We start from the raw sequence: 16,474 nt of genomic DNA on the forward strand, positions 1-16,474 counted from the left end.
GATCTCTCTGGACCAGGAACTCTAAGCCCCTGATTTGTATGATATACAGTTTGGGTACAATAATATCTGCTACAGTTATTATTACCTATATTACAAAGATCTCAAAAAAAAAAAAAAAAAAAAAAAAAAAGAGCGATTGCACACGTGCCAGCTAGTTTCTCTGTTAGGGGGAGGGAAAAAAAAAAAAAGAATAAAAGTTTAATAAACGTGTGCTGTGTTGTGGATGACTTTGTGGCGACCTTTGTTGCAAATGGCCTATGCATGCGGAATAATGGTCTCCGTGCAGAGAGGGAAATGGCTTAGTGCTATCATCGTTGCCTCGGTAACCATCAGAGTCTCCATCTAGCAGAGAGAAATGAGTTATGAAAAGGCTTGAGTGAAGAAGGGATTAACACATGATCCCAGGGACAGCATGTCAATCAAAATCAGCGGAGAAATTACACTGCTCTATTTGAGAATGTCTCCGGAAATGCGCCCTTAGTGGCTGTACGTATGTGGATGTATGCATGGCTCTGATCCTCGTATGGAATATGTATGTTGCTGTGTCTTGTGTGTACGGCTTGGGTGTTCACACTAATGCACAAGCTCACCCTGTCTTCCCAGGGACCCATAGGTTCGTGGCCAAGCACACACGGGTGGCACCTCTCCATAGGGACGTGTGTCTGCACCGATGCCCATAAAGTGCTCAGCCCCGTGCTGAGCAAATTAAAACCTTCAGGATAAAAAATAAAAATAAGAAATAAAAAATAAGGAGAAACAGCTCCCTTATTACACACCCTAAATACAAAAGCTGGGTGATGTGGCAAGGATGGCTTTCGACCGAAGGTCTCATTGGCATCACTCAAATTTCTCACCTCATTTTCGCACTCCTGCAACTTGTAGGTCAAGGGCATGGGAAGCAGACCCACGCTGAACCACCTTGGGGTTGTAGATATTGCAGCCTCCCTGGTAGTTACAACCCCTGGTACTGCTCAGCCATGTGTGGCTGTGCACACATTTCCTATGGCAATTGTTTGCCTTGACTCAGCCGATGAGCTTTACATTACCTGGGACCCGAGCGAGTTTTCTGCTAACCACGGGAACGAAATGGGATTGCTGTGAGGGGAGGGCTTCTCTGGGCTCATCGCTGTGCCTGGAAAAGGCCTCGGTGTTTGTTCTGTTCATTGGCCACCCCAGTAATAGAAAACTTTCTCTTCCAGGAAATTCTCTCTCTTTTTTTTTTTTTTTTTTTTTTTTTTTAATAGACGATCATCACAGCAAAAGCAAAATTCATCCTACTGCAGGCACCCATCGCCTCCCTGCCATGTGTGGGTGCCTGTCCTCATGTGTCCCATGTCCAGATCATCCTGCATCCCATGCACAGCTCAGGTTTTGGCTCTAGGGAGCATTCTCTGCTTCCCAGCCATACCTGTACATCCCCTACACGCAAAGGGTCTTCCTCTGCCCCCATCCTGATGTACTCCCACCAAACATCTCCATACAGACCCTTTTCCTGCTTATGCACAGAAACCCATGGTGTCTCCCTCAGTCCTCTCCCTCCAAAAACGTGTTCCCTGTGTCAACCTCAGGACCACAAGCCCACCCCAGGACCATGAACCCACCCCCAGTTACCCAGCCCTCTCCCCCAGCCCTGCTCTAATGCACCTTTTTGTGCAAAAGGTGCACACCCCCCTTGCACACATCTTTGCATTCCTCCTCCATGAATCCCCTGCACCCGCAAAATCACCCCACATCTTCCCCAGGAGTTTCAAAAACCCACAGCTGCACCCACTCATTTGGGATGCACTGACTGGTGTTGAACCGACACATGGGTGCCACCCAAATGTCCCAAATGCTCCCCAAACCAGACACCAATAAAGGACACCCCCAGCCTGGCTAGGACCAGCAGGAAACCCTATGGCCGTGCATTCCCCACATCCCTGATTCTTTTTTGGGGGGGCTGCCCAAGCTCCCCATCCCTCCCCAGACCCAGTCCCTTGCTTTTGCCTGGGGTTTATCCCCCCTCTGCCCTTCTCCTTCCCTCCCCCAGCCTCCCCCCCAAGTTTAAAGCCACCAGCCCAGCCAACGGTTAACCAAATCGCCTTGACCTCGCTGCTATTTGATATTCGCCTCCTTGACACTCATTTAGGAGCGCGCAGCGGTAAAGCAGACATTGGACAAGTCCAGTCTGAAACCAAAGCCCTATGAAAGGAGGAGAGAGATCAGAAGAACCTGATAGCCAGGAACTTGTTCTCTCCAAAGGCTTTCTGGACATTTTAGCCTGGATCAGGGGTCCGTGGAGCGCCAGTTCGTCGCCAAGCAGGGTGTAAACGTTAAATGTTAGCTATTTGTTCCAGAGATTGGCATGAAGATCGAGCCTTTCTGCCTCCTCTCCCCCCCGGCCCCCCTCCCGCAGTCTCTCCAGCCCGTCCAGAGGCTCACAGACACTCATTCATTAGCGGTTTAATAACCCTCCCGACGTGATAACATCCTTTAGTCCCGGCTCTGTGAGCGGAGGTGACCCTAGAGGGAGGGGGGGGTGGGACGGGGACCGGGAGGGGGCTGCTCACTCGAGATGCTTCGTGGGGGGGGGGGGGGGGGGGCCGATCCCACTGCAATTGCCGGGTGAAGAAAAGCATCCTCCTCCTCCCCCGTAATAAAATGAATAAAATAAAATTAAATAAACTTGGTGGCTCCTGTCCCTAGAAGTCCATTGGTCACCAAAGGGGTCCCCAAACCCCCCGTCCCCCCGCCTCCGGGTGCCCGCATGGGCTGCAGAGATGCTGGCCATGCCTCACCTGAGCAAGCCCTATATTATTTTAAGTGGTTCTAATTCAACATTTATCGCCTTTGCCCCGTAACTGCGGATCCAGGCATCTGAAGCAACCTTTCGAAACTCCGATTAGTTCAGCCTCGTTCAGCGCCTTGTCCTCCCTCTCCTTTTCTCCCCACTTTCCTCGCTCCCTTTCTGCGCGACTTTCATGCGCCGCAGATAAGATATAAAATGCTCTGTCGGGATACTGTAATATTAAAGATCAAAAGTGGCATCAATTGAAGACCAAACGCCCGGAAAACAAAGGGGAAGGCTGGGAGATGTTCATCAGCTAATTACAACTGCAAATATTATGCAAATTTATCTTGGCAGAGCAATGGAGAAAGCGAGTTTAAGTGCGGAGATAATGCTGGAATATTGAATGTTCAGCTGAGGGTGGGACGTGGTCCAATAAATTCATCTAAGGGCGAGCCGGCATGATATATATATATATATCTGCATATCCCTATCAACCCATCTGCGCCTCAAATTGGGGGATCAAAAATCAGGGTTATAACCGATACTCGAAATTCCTCGACAAATATTGCACGGAGGGATGGTGGGGGACCCGAGATTGCCTTTCGGGTGGGATTTTGCGTGGAGAAACGGGAACCTCCAGCAAGCAGGCGGGCATCTGCACCGCGCCCCCCCGGCGGGGGGGAGCTGCCCCCACCCAAGTCCCCCTCGACGGGAGCATCCCCTGTAGGCAAAGGGGAAAACAAGTTGTTTTGCAACCCTGTTTCAGAAGCGTCTCCCGCTTCCTGGAAAGAAAAAAAAAATAATTATAATAGAGCCGGTTAATGATTAAACACTGTCCCTGTGCCGGGAGAGGCAAGAAGGGATGAGGGGGAGCCAGGGAAACTTAAACCAGGCAGAGAAGGGCTGGCAGCACCTGTCCCCGGAAATTTTACCATCAGGATTGCCGGGTATACGGGAATATCTATATTATATCTACATTACATATAAAAGCAAAAGCGAGGCGCAGCTCGAGCACGAATTGGGATTTCGACACCGTTTTCTCTCCGGTGCTGCCCCAGAAATGAAAAGACAGGGATGCTTCGGGGATAATCATCCCCCAGCCCCTCGGCACGGTTTTGGGGTGCCTTGAGCCCGTATTGACTGGGACCAAGGCTGAACTTTGGGGACGAGTTCCTCTTGCTTTGGGAATCCCCTTTACCCCAAAAAGGGCAGAGAAAGGGATAACGGCGGCAGGAAAGGTTTGATTCGCATCCCTTCCTTGCGCAGGTGAGGAGGCAGCCACTGCCTGCGCGGTCCCTTCAAGGATTCAAAAGAATGCGTTCAAATCCAGCAAAATATCAGATCTCCCCCTCTTCAGGCACATGCCTACACCAATACCAATAATTTCAGGTGGATGCCCCTTTTCCATTCCTGCAGCCCGAAACACAGAGCAGCGTTCATTTGCATACAAAGCAACCCGCGGAATTTCTCCAGTTTAAGAGAAATGCCTTAAAAAAAAAAAAAAAGGAGGCAAAGGAGGCAGACAGAGGGGGAGAGAGAGGGCAGAGGCTCCTAGCAGAAATCTTATCGATTTTTTGCTATGCATGTATTTATTTGGCAATGGGGCGGGGAGAAAATTGAACATTATTGGCAGCCCTCCCTTACACACACAGACATATAAGAAAAAAAAAAAAAAAGATGCAAATTATGTTTTATCTTAACCCGGCTCCGTGCTTTATTCAATGTTTATGATGCATTATCTCCCCCTTAAATAAAAAATAAATCATGTAAAATTAGGATCTCGCAGCCGCCGAGAGAAGCAGCTCCGGTCGATTTTCTTAATTTCAGCCTGAAAGTGACACACTAATTAAAGCGCCTCGTGTCCCCCCCCTCCCCAACTTCTTTTTATTATTATTGTTATTATCAGATCTACCTTATATTTTCCCAATTAAAAAAAAAAAAAAATCCGTCTCGCTGCCCCCAGGATAAAACTAAACTAAAATAAGGACCCCCGTTTTTTTTTTTTTTTTTTTTTCCCCCAACGTTGCCCATCGCTTTCCGCCATCAGATTCATTGTGATGTATTAGATGCAATAAATTATCCCATGTAACAAAACATTGGGAGCTGAAAGGGTGATAATCTGGAAAGCAGAGATAAGGATTCATTATTCCGAATCATTATGAATCCAACGTTGCCTCTGACTTCTTTCTTAATCAGCTCCTCTGATCCTGGATATGTGAGCAGCACAGATAAGGAAAGAGTCATTTATAATTCTGTACCTCGTCTAATATTTTAAATAAAGTCAGAGGCAAGAAAACGCTATAAAACACAAGCAAGAGGCGGGCTCCGAATGAAATATCACTTCGATGTTGTTAGAGCCGCAGTAAGATTTAATTAAAATTCCCCACTTCCACGTGCTTTATATATTTTTATAAATATATTTTGCACCTTGGCCGTAATTGATGGGAATTTGCAGTTGTGGCTATTTGTTGGGCTCTGGGGTTGACTTTATTTCCAAGCCTCCGCTTTGGATAAAGGCAGATCGGGGGCGATGGAGAGGGAAAGGGGGGCGGAAATTATTTTAATTTGCGAACCCCCCCCCTCCAGCCCCGCTCCCCCTCCCCGAGCTGGCACCAAGTCCCCGGGTCGATCGCACCGCTGTAGGATGCTGCGTTGAATGGAAATCGTTTTCAAGCGAATATACTCCGCGCACACAAAGCCCAGGATCAATGCCAAGCCGGCCGATTTGGGGAGATCGAGCCGGTGGGGGCTTTCTCCCCCCTTCCTCGGCAAGGGGGATCGAGGCGAGGATATTAAAAAAATAACCTCCGTGGGGCTGGGGTTTCACACCTGGAGGGGGGCATTATTGATTATATGGGCAACTTTTCTCCGGGGTGGGGGCCCAGAAGGGTGGGTTTTCTCCCCGGAGCAGGCTCGGCGGTTGAATTATAGCGAATAAACTATCCCCAAGCTCCTTTCTGCAGCCGGCCGAGCTCTTCTGGGGACCAACAATGTATGTATGGGACCGTCTTTACGGAGGGTCCGGCTGCGAATCTGGGCTCAGGCGGAGCCGAAATCGATTGTGTGTATGTGTGGAGGTATTTATTTCCATGCTTGGCCGGAAAAACGGGTGCCAAGAGGCGAGCAAGAGGTGTGCTCAGCCACACAGGCTGGGGGAATCACAGCATCCCCCTTTATTTGGCAAACACGACGCCCACACCGTAGATGTGCGGCTATTTAGTTATTTAAATGACTTCTGGCCATCTAGCCGGCACTTCAGCGGGAAGCTAAACTGCAGGCACCGGGGAAGGGCTGCGATATTTCCGATAAACCCCGGGTGCCGTTTAAAGCCTCATTAGTTATGTTTAACCTGTGAATCGCCAGCCCTCCGAGCTGGGAATGACCGGCCCGGGGCGGGGAGTGATGGCGAGGGGATGAGTGGGGATGGGTGGGGGCGTGCGTGGATGCGTGGATATGGATATATATGGGAATATATGGGTATATATGGATAAAATGGGGATATATGGATATATATGGGTATATATGGGGATATACGAGGATATATGTGTGTAGATGTGTGTGGACGCGCCTGCGCCTGTGCCCAAATTCCCTTTCTCCCCTTGGTCCCCCCCCTCCCAGCAAGCCCCAGCCAGGGAAATAAGAAATAAGGAGACAAAAGCGCAGGGACTCCATCTCCTTGCTCTTCCCATGTGTCTTCTCCACGAGGATCCTTGAATTTTCGTTCCCCCTCTGTGCTCAGAACTCCGAGATCCAGCTGCCTCCCTCCTTATATTTATTTATTTTTGTTTTATTTTATTTTTATCTCGGTGCGATTTGGGAAGGAGCCGGCAGCATCGTCTTCCTCGCCGGTATCGCCTCCCCTCTCGCAGCTCGATGTGGGGGAGCACAAATCGCGGCGAGCAGATTTCCCAGGGATTTTCCCTGCCCGCTGATGGGGAACACACACCCCGAATGATTTAAGCCGCATTCCTATTTCTTTTTTTTTCTTTCTTTCTTTCCTTTTTTTTTTTTTTTTTTTTTTTTTTTTTCCCCGACTTATTTATTTCTTTATTCGTACGAATTTAGCCCCGGCTTCTCCACTCCTTTCGCTGCCAAACACAGCATCGTGGCTCCAAAACACTCCTTTGGGAAGGGTTTTTCGTAACAAAACCCCACTCGTGGGCTTGGGGCTTAGCCCTCCCCTTACCGTCGAGTGTCCGAGCCTCTTCCAGCGGCGTTTGGCTGCGGGAGGGCTCCCTTCTCAGCCCTAATGAGCCCCAAGTTATTACCTTAATTGAATGTGTTTTCTAAAGATAGAATTGGGAGGCGATCGCGTTACCTTTCACCTTACAGAGTCACTCTAGAAGCGGAGATAGCAAACTCCCAGCGTCAGCAGGAAAATTAAAAAAAAATCCTTCCCGGACTCGGAGTGTGAATATATCTATATCTATATATTTATTTTTTTTTCCCACTAAGTGATCATTTTTCATCCCGTTTCGAGAACCTTTCACTCCAGCGGTGGCTATGGGGGGTGATGTTAAATAAGAGGGGGAGAGTTCACCCCACTTTCTCCCCCTCCCCACTTTCTCTCGGATGCCGGGCAGGCTCTGCCCACCCTCCACAACAGCCTGGCCCCCACGGACACACGTTTTTCCCCACGACAGCCCCTCCAGGCTGCTCCTCGGGGGCTCCTCCGCCTCTCCTCGGCTACACCCCTCCCTCCGGGGGGGGGGGGACGACGACATGGGAGCAAAAGGCACCGACCTTCAGTAGGAAAAACCAGCGCCACTAAACCTCGGGCAAGTTTTCCAGCGAGCAAATCCGACTTTTTTTTTCCCCTCTTTTCCTCCAACACACGGCAGGGCTCCCGGGGAGGGCTGCAGGAAGGTGGTGAGGGTATTTATTTTGAAGCGAAATGGGCAAAAAAAATGGGATTTTTCAGCCTCTCATATAAGGGAAAGAGGGAGAAGTCCAGCACCCCTCCGGCAGAAATATGGGGAAAGGCCGGGGGGGAGGGGGGCTTAATGCAGGGACGTGGGGGTTTCTCCCCCGACCCCAGAGCAGCTCGGGGGGGAAGGGGAGATTGCTTTTCGCAATGGGGGGTGGGAGAGGGGGGAAACATGCCCCAACTTTGGGGTACAGGGTCACTCTCCGTGGGGAGAGAGGCAGCAGGGAGGGAAGGGGGGAAATTTGGTGCTAGGGTCAGCCCTGGAAGGACGGAGGGACAGTGGGGAGAAAGATACCCTCCAGGTGTGGCAAGGGGTGCGTGGGGATTTATTTTTTTCTGCATGGATAGCGTACCCCTATAATAATAATAATTAATAATAATAATAATAATGACTCTATATAACTCCCTCACGAAGGGGAGGGGGGGCAGCAGGGCAGGCTCAGCCCCCCCTTGCCAATGTCACCGCTTTTCCTCGAAAGCTCTCGGTGCAGCCGTGGGCTCGCTCCGATGCTATTTGCACCATCACAGGCACAATTAATTTTTTTCCCCCTTCTCTCTCTCGCCAGGCTCTGCAGGCTCCCGGCAGTGACAGCCGCTGCCGGGACGGGTTTCATCACGCTCACACCTCTGCGAGCCCCAAGGACCCGACTCGCCCCCCCCCTTTCCCCGGCCCGCCCCCTGTGATTTAGCCGGGCTGGGTGTGCAGAGAAATAGCCCATCATATTTCTCTCCCTCTTTCTCTGCCCTTTCCCAACCCGGAAGAGCTCTGCTCTTCAGCCCAGCCCTGAGGAGGAGGAGGAGGAGGAGGAGGGCAGGGTGGGCGTTTGGAGGATGCGGCTCCCCCAGGTTTTCCCCCCGGGTGGGAGCTTGCGCCATGCCAGCAGCCGCCGCTCCGCTCCTCCCGCACTCCTGCGCTGAGAGCTCCAGCGGAGCAGGACAAAATAAAAAGCATCTGCCCAGGTCAGTGCATCCGTGTCCCGTCCCCCCCCCCTCTCCTTGCCTCCCCATCCCTCTCTTCTCTTTTTTATTTTTCACCCCCTCGCCTCCTCCTTTTGCTCCTTCTCCACGTGGAGGGAATTAGGAGGGGAGCTGGGCTCAAAGGGCAGCAGCCGCCGGCTGAAACTCAACCCGAGCCCCCCCCTCCCCGCCTCTTATTGCTGGGAGTGTGCGGGAAGGGGGGGGTGGGCGGCTTTGCCCGGTGACCTTGGGGAAAGACACCCCCGGCCCGGGAGGGACGAGAAATTTAGGAAGCGAGAAGGAGCTGGGCTGCCCCTGGCTGGCGGGGTGAGGATGGTTGGGGCTGGGGGGACACGATATGGGGCACGGCGCTGTCAGCCCTGCCCTTGCAATATTAACCTCGGTATGGGGAGGGAGGTAGCAGGAGCCTTGCCGTGCCCCATTTCGGCCTTTTTTTATGGGGATAAAAAAAAAAAAAAAAAAAAAAAAAAAAGAGGTGCAGCCACGCAGCCCCCCATTCCCAAAGCGTTGTGCGCCTTTCCGCGCTGTCCCCACGCGCGATTCTCCCCACCCGGGACCCGATTTTGGGCGATCCGTACCGTGTGTGCGTCCTATAGGCTATATATTTAACGCTATGTATTTAAACAAAGGTATATAACACACAACAAATATATAAGCTTCTAATAGGGTGTAATTAGGGCGAGCTCCCCCGCGTCTCCTTTCCCCAGATCTCCCTTGTTTTATACCTCGCCAGTCCAAATCATGCCTATCCCTGCTCCAGGAGGAGGTGAGGAGGAGGATTGCTCTGCTCCGGGCCCGCACCCCATATCTCCGCGAATACCCGCCCGGTTCCCTGTCCCCAATCCCAACAGGGAGATGGCTTTTGGGTGCCCGAAAGCTAAAGGCTGAATTTCCCTTTTCTCCCGGCTTCAGATCTCTCTCCTCCATCCTCCCCTTGTAGGAAATTTGCCACTGTCCTGCCCAGGGGCAACCTGGGCTGTCCAAAAATGCACGCAGGCTGTCACCGAGCGCCTTTAAAAACAAGGGAAACAAAATGTGTGTGTGCATCCATCTCTCTCCTCTTACCTTCGCGTGTCCGTGCGCAGGCAGCAGGCTCTGGGGGGTGGATTTTAATGAAACCGGCTAATTAATAACCGCCGGCCCTGCTTGTTTTCCCCATTATTTATGGGCCGCAGGTGCGGAGCTGGGGCTCGGCACCCCGGCCACCTGGGCGGGTGGAGGGGGATACGGAGGGTCCTGGCATCCTGGGGACAGAGGGAGAGGAGCAAAAGGGGTTTGGTGAGGAAGGAGGAAGAGGGCAGGGCACGGCATGGCACCCCCCGGCACTTTGCTCCCGGTTGGGGCAAAACACTTCATTCATTTTCCCCGGGGATGTTTTTTATTTTATTTTATAATTATTATTTTTAACGGAGCCGAAGGGGGTGTTTTAATTTCAGGGGGGTAAAAAACGAGGAGAAATTACTTCCCCACAGCTCCTCTGGGGGCTCCGCTCGGCCCCCAGGACGGAAAGGTGCCTATAGGGGCACCTCTGGGGGACAGCACCCCAGAGGAATTAGGGACGAGACCCCTTTATAGCAACAAGGAGTGCAAAATCGGGGCAGACGTGTGTCCCCCTCCTCCAATTTGAATCTGGGAGCTTGGGACACTAAATGCGAGCGGGTTAGGGCCGGGGGGCTCTGGATATGGGAAGTTTGCTTTGGGGGCGTTGGGGGTGCGAAGGCTGCTCTGAGCTAGCGGCAGTCGGGCTCTTCCTGGAGCAAATCGCTCTGGTTTGGGTGCCGGAAGGTCAGGATATGTCCCTCCATCTCGGCAAGGAGCCGGTGTTAATTCCGCCGCCCCCTCTCACGTCGATTTGTTTGTTCTGCTTCATCATAAATCCCAGGGTTTGGGGTTTATGGGGGAAGAAAAGAACCCCAAAAGTCATTAAACCCGACGGCAGCCTCACCTTTTCCACGGGCTGTGTGGAAACCGGTTCAATTCACCTTCACATCTATTTCCTAAATCGCTCCTGGGAGGCAAAACCGAGGCGAGCAAAGCGAGAGCCCCTTCCCCGCCCCGGGACGCACATCCCCGGCGCTGGGAGCCGCCGGCTGATTATTGTAGGGAGATCATTTGCTTAAAGCCTCAGCGGCGGGGAAATACAACGGCTCATTTTCTTTTTTCTTTCCCTTTTTTTCCCCTCTTTTTTTTTTTTTTTTTTTTGGCTGGTAATGCGGATTTCCTTAACCTCACCGGATTTTTTTGGGGGTGGGATTTGAAGTATTTATTCTCTCTCTCTCTCTTTTATTTTTTTTTTTTTCCTATCCTTCCCCATCTCTTTTATTTTTTTAATCGTTTTTTATCTGCCGGAACCTCTCGGAAGCCGTGCCCGATCCCAGCGCCGTGCCGGGGGGAGTGGTGTCTGCGGATGCTCTCTGTGGAGCTTGAAGCAGGGGAAGGAAAAAGAAAAAGAGGTGGGAAAAGAAAATAAAAAGAGTGAAAGAGAGAGAGTTGGAACCCTTTTTCCAGCCACCCCTCTGAGAAAAGACAGGAGGAGGAAAAAAATAAAAAATAAAAAAAGGGGGGAAAAAGGGACTTACCGTGCTGAGCCTGAAGCCGGGGCTGCGCTGAGGGAAAAAGAAGCAGGGAAACGGGGAGGGAAGGAAGCTGGACTCTGCCTCCCGTCCCGGAGCAGGACGGGGACAGGCAGCGGGGGTGACAGGGCCACCAGCCGGGACCCCCCCGGGTCCCCCCCGCCGCCTCGCCCGGCTCCGCTCCGGGTTTGCGCCGCGCACTTTGGGGAATGCGGCGGGGGGAGAGGTCGCCGCTGGGACTTGCGGAGCCGGTTTTTGATCTTTCTCAGATTTTTTTTTTTTTTTTTTTTCCTAAACTCCTGCAGTGTCCCGGGGCAGTAGCCCTCCTCTCAGCTTCAAAGGAGGGGGGGAGGAGGGGAAAGAAAAGTCCCGGTTTCTCTCTCCTCCCAATTTTAATTCTTCGAATTTCTGTTCTTCGGCAGAGCAGGGTTTCCCCCCCCCCCTTCTTCCTCCCTCCTCATCACATATCATCATTTGTGTTGAAAAAAAAAAAAAAAATGTGTGTGTGTCTGCTGTGTTGCACGAAGGGAGGAAAAATCGGAGCCGATGTAATCAGAAGTTGATTTGTGCTCTCGCTCGATTTGCATGGCTCGGCACTTCTTTGTGTGCGTGTTTGTGTGTGTCTGCTTCCTCCCGATCTGCACGAAAGGGAGATAAATGAATTATTAGACGCGAACGGAAACGTACACATATGTGCATTTGAAAAAGAAAAAAAAAAAGAGAGAATAAATAAGAAAAAAAAAAACGCATGTGGCTGGTTTCGAAGCAGAGGGGAAGGCTCACGGGGGACAAGCTGCCTTGAAAGAAGAGAAGCAGAAATGTCAGCCTAATATCTCTCTTTTTTTCTGTAGGACATTATTATTATTACTATTTATTATTATTATTATTATTTATTTATTTATTTATTTATTTATTACTGGCTTGTGGTTCGTTTATCCTGCTAGAGAGAGGGTGGCGTTGGGGGAAGAGATCACAATTCCTTGTCTGATTGACGGAGGGGGAAAAAAATAAAAACAAGAAGAGAGAGGATAAAAAAGAACTATTCCGTTCTCTCCCCGTCTTTGTTTAAGCCGGCCTTGTTTAAGCCGGCCTTATCTCAGCAGCTCCCCGCACACCGGGCTGGTCCCGGCTGCGTGCCCCGGGAGGGGGCGATGGATATGGGGCAGTGCCTTTCCCTCCCCGACCCCATTCCCTCGGTAGAGAGCAAGGCAAAAAAATCTTGGGAGCTCTGCCCTGGGCCGTGTCCTCTCCATAACCCTCCGATTCGTAGCTCCCGGCTGTTTGTACAGCTTTACCTGTACTATTCTGGTACCCTGTAAAAACCCCAGCCCGGCAAACGTAACTTAATCCGCTTGCAGTCAATTGTCGTCTAAAAGAAGGGTGTGAGGGGGGGGGGGGTAAAAGGGGAGGAGGGGGCTTTTTCTGCCTGTCCCCGCCCCAAAAAAAGGCAGCGAAACCCACGCCGGTGCCACTTGCTCGGGTGGGCATCGTTGGGGATGGAGCAGAGGGGGCCCGGAGGCAGCGGGGCGGCCCCGGCCCCATAAAACCTCCTCAAAACCTATTATAACAGCAGGGCCTGGGGATAATAGTGCGGTGGTGGTGGTGGTGGGGGGGTCGTGTCTTTTGAATGCTCACTTTTAGGGGAGAGGTAGGCTGGTACCCGCCCCATCTCCCTGAGTCTTATTATTATTTTTATTTTGGGGACTTTTGTCAAAGGGGTTTTGACTTTTCAGGGGCAGGGCTCACCCCATTGCAACCCCCCCAACGCGCAGCCTGACAGCCCCTGGCTTGGAGGGATGCTGGAGCCCGGCTCCCCCGGCAGAATTAACCCCCGAGAGCCTTATGGGGCGGCTGGGGGGGGCGATCCTGAGGCTAATTGCTCCAACAAAGGGATCCTATTAACGCCGGGCTGTCACTGGAAACCCTGCTGGGGGCTGCCGGGTGTGTGTGGGGGGCGAGGTGATGGATCTGCGGCTACAGCCTGGGAAAAGGACGGTCAAGGCCAGCGATCATGGAAAAAAAAAAAAAAAAGAAAAAAAAGAAAAAAGGAAAATAATAATAATAAAAAAAAGGAAATAAAAGGGGAATCACGAGAAGGGAAGGGGACAAAATTATGAATTTGCGCTTTATTTCTGTATTTATTTATATATTTCGGGAGTGTGTGTGTTTTTGCCCTCCCCACCACGGTTCTCCCTCGGCCGGGAAGGGGATAGACAGATCGGGGCTGCCGAACCGGGAGGAAGAGGCAAGGGCAGGCTGAGCAAAGCGGATCTGAAAGCGGGTGCCCTCCCCCCAAATCGGGACTGTGGCAGCAGGGGGGAGGCGACGAGCAGGGTCCCCCCCCGTCACCCCCTGCCCGCCCCGTCGGAGCAGCCCCCGGCACCGAGCAGGCTTTGGGGCGACCGATTTATTTTATTGCTTTTATTTTATTTTATCTTTTCTTGCAACCGTCGCTTTTATTTTATTGCATTGCATTGCATTTTGTTGTATGCTGCTAATTTGATTTGGCGTCAAGCTCTCCTCGCCCTCCAACCAGCTGAAAGGTGACGACTGCAAAAACCTTCCCCTACCCGTGGACGGGGGCAAAAGCTCATTTTCTCGAGGGTTTAGCAATTTTGTGACCTCTTCAGGGAAATTCCCCTCCTGCGATCCCACGCTGTAGGTCCCGGAGCTGCAGCAGCGGTAGCGGAGCGGGGTGGTCTCAGCTCACCTGCCCCTAGCCCGTGCCACCTCCCTCCCCCTAACACTTCCCAAGGGATTGTTTTTAAAGGGATTTTTTGCGAAGGGCTGGGGACCAACCCCACCCGCAGGGATGGCTCGGGCTCGGGGGAAATGCAGGGAGGAGGGATAAAGGGAGAGACTCTGGCCTCACCTCTATAAAACACGTTTAGGATTGGGGTGGGGGGCGGAAAGTTTCTGTTTTGCCTTTAAATCAGTATTTTGCAAGCGAGAGGCTTCCCCTGACCGCTTCTGTCCAAAAAAATATCTCCCCCGAGGGGGAGGGTTTGAGGCGTGGGACCCTGAAAAATAAAATCAGGCAAAGCAGCTCATGCAGAGCCGAGGCGAGAAGGAAATCGAGCCCGGAGCGAGTTAAAAATCCACGGAGAAGGCCGTGAGCATCCCCCCAAACCCCCATCTCGGGACCCTCCCTGCACGCCCCCCTGCTCCCCTAATGGGATGCAGCCAGCCGTGCCCGGTTCCCCCCGGAGCCTCGGAGGCGCCGGGCAGCGAGGGGAGCAGCAGGGCTGGGGGGGGTCCGGACTTGCTCCCCCTCCCATCCCGGGTTGTTCGCCCCCCGGCCGCTGTCCCCACCGGTACAGAACACCCCCTAGATGCCCCTAACCCCACCGAGCTCGTTTTCCCCCCCGGCTGGGTTGTCCCGATTCCTCCTCACGACTGATTCTCGTCCCCGGCTTTTCTACTTGCCCCAAGTCAGTATTTTCAAAAATAGCCGTCTAAAAATACAGACCATTTTTAATGCTTGAACCGAAAATTCAATCTCAGCGGTGTTTCTGTGCCCCACGCTCACATTCGGGTGGATCCCCCCGGCCCTGCCGGCAGCGCAAGTGAAAAATCGGGGCTAAAAATCGGCGCAGGGAAGCGCGCATCTGCCGAGGACTTGCCCGGCCGCCCGTTCCGCGCAGCCCCGCGCAGCGGCGGGGAGCGGGGTGCGCGGGAGGCGCTGCCGCCGCTGCGGAACCCCGGGTTTTAATTAGACCCCCCCGTATAAAAAGTGCCGAGAGGAGCTGAGCTTCCTCCCGCACACGGGTAGACTCTGGCTGGTCGCTGTGCGGAGACACAGAAGGCTCAAAGCGGCCCCGTGAGTGACTTTTTGCATTGCTGCTTTTTCTTTCAGTGTTTTGCCTTTTCTATCATTTCATTATTTCTCATTTTCTTTTCTTTTCTTTTCTTTTCTTTTCTTTTCTTTTCTTTTCTTTTCTTTTCTTTTCTTTTCTTTTCTTTTCTTTTCTTTTCTTTTCTTTTCTTTTCTTTTCTTTTCGAATTTTCACACTTCTTTCTTTCTTTCTCTCTTTCTTTCTTTCTTTCTTTCTTTCTTTCTTTCTTTCTTTCTTTCTTTCTTTCTTTCTTTCTTTCTTTCTTTCTTTCTTTCTTTCTCTCTCTCTCTCTCTCTCTCTTTCTCTCTTTCTCTTTCTTTCTCTCTCTCTCTCCCTCTTTCTCTTTCTTTCATATTTTCTTTTTTTTTTTTTTTTTCCTTTTTTCCCTTCCCCCCCTCTCGTTCTGTTTTACTCCCTTCCTCTCTTTCTCCCTTCATCTCATTCTCACTTTCTTTCTCCCTCTCTTCCTCTCTTTCTCCCCTTCTCCCTTCCTCCCCATTTCCCTCTCCCCTCTCTTCATCTCTCCCCCATAACCCCCCTCCATCCCCCATTTCCCACTTCCCCCCTCCATTCCCAGCCCCCTCCATCTTCCCCATCCCTCCCCATCCCATCTCCCCCCATCCCTCCCCGTCCCGTCCCGTCCCGCCCGGTCCCGTCCCGTCCCCGCTAGGGGATGCCCTGGCTCAAGGCAGCGGCCGGGCTGGGGGGGGCGGGCGGCAGCCAATCAGCGCGGCCCGCGCCCGCCGCCCCGGTTCCTGCTCGCCCCCCATTGGTTGAGGGCGGCGGGAGGCGCTGCGGGGAGCCGCGGGTTCGAGACCGGGGGTGGCCGGGACGGAGCGGGGACACGGTGGGGGAGGGGGGGGGGCCTTCTCGAGGGGTTCTGATGAGCTGTCCCAACCACTGATGCATGTCCCCTCCAAGCCTCGGTAGGTGTCCAGGAGAACCAACATCTCCGGTAGAACTGGGCAAAAAAAAAAAAAAAAAAAAAAGCCCCCAAATTGTATTATTTCCTTGTTGGCATTTATATCCTAAAAGCAAATCCTCAGAGGGAGCAGCCCTAAAGCCGCCGGCAGCCCTTCGCAAAGAGAAGCGTTCGCCTTTAGGGTCGCCAGCCCTCGGAGGTGCTGCACCTGCCGATGCAACCCGAAGTGGGATCCGGCCGCTCTTGAACCTCCAGGCCCCCGAGGTGCTGGGGGGGAGGAAGAGGGGAAACAGCCCCACTCCATCGCATAACGTCTGGGAGCTGCGTGCCGCTCGCAGAGTTTGGTGGCCAGCGGAAAAAGTTAGTTAAGCCCTAAAAAAAAAAAAAAAGGAAAGGAAAAAAAAAAAGGGAAAAAAAAGGAAAAAAATGAAATAAAGACAAAAAAAAAAAGAAAAAAAAATAGAAAAA

Source organism: Aythya fuligula, chromosome 1, assembly GCF_009819795.1.
Source record: "Aythya fuligula isolate bAytFul2 chromosome 1, bAytFul2.pri, whole genome shotgun sequence".
Lineage (NCBI taxonomy): Eukaryota > Metazoa > Chordata > Aves > Anseriformes > Anatidae > Aythya > Aythya fuligula.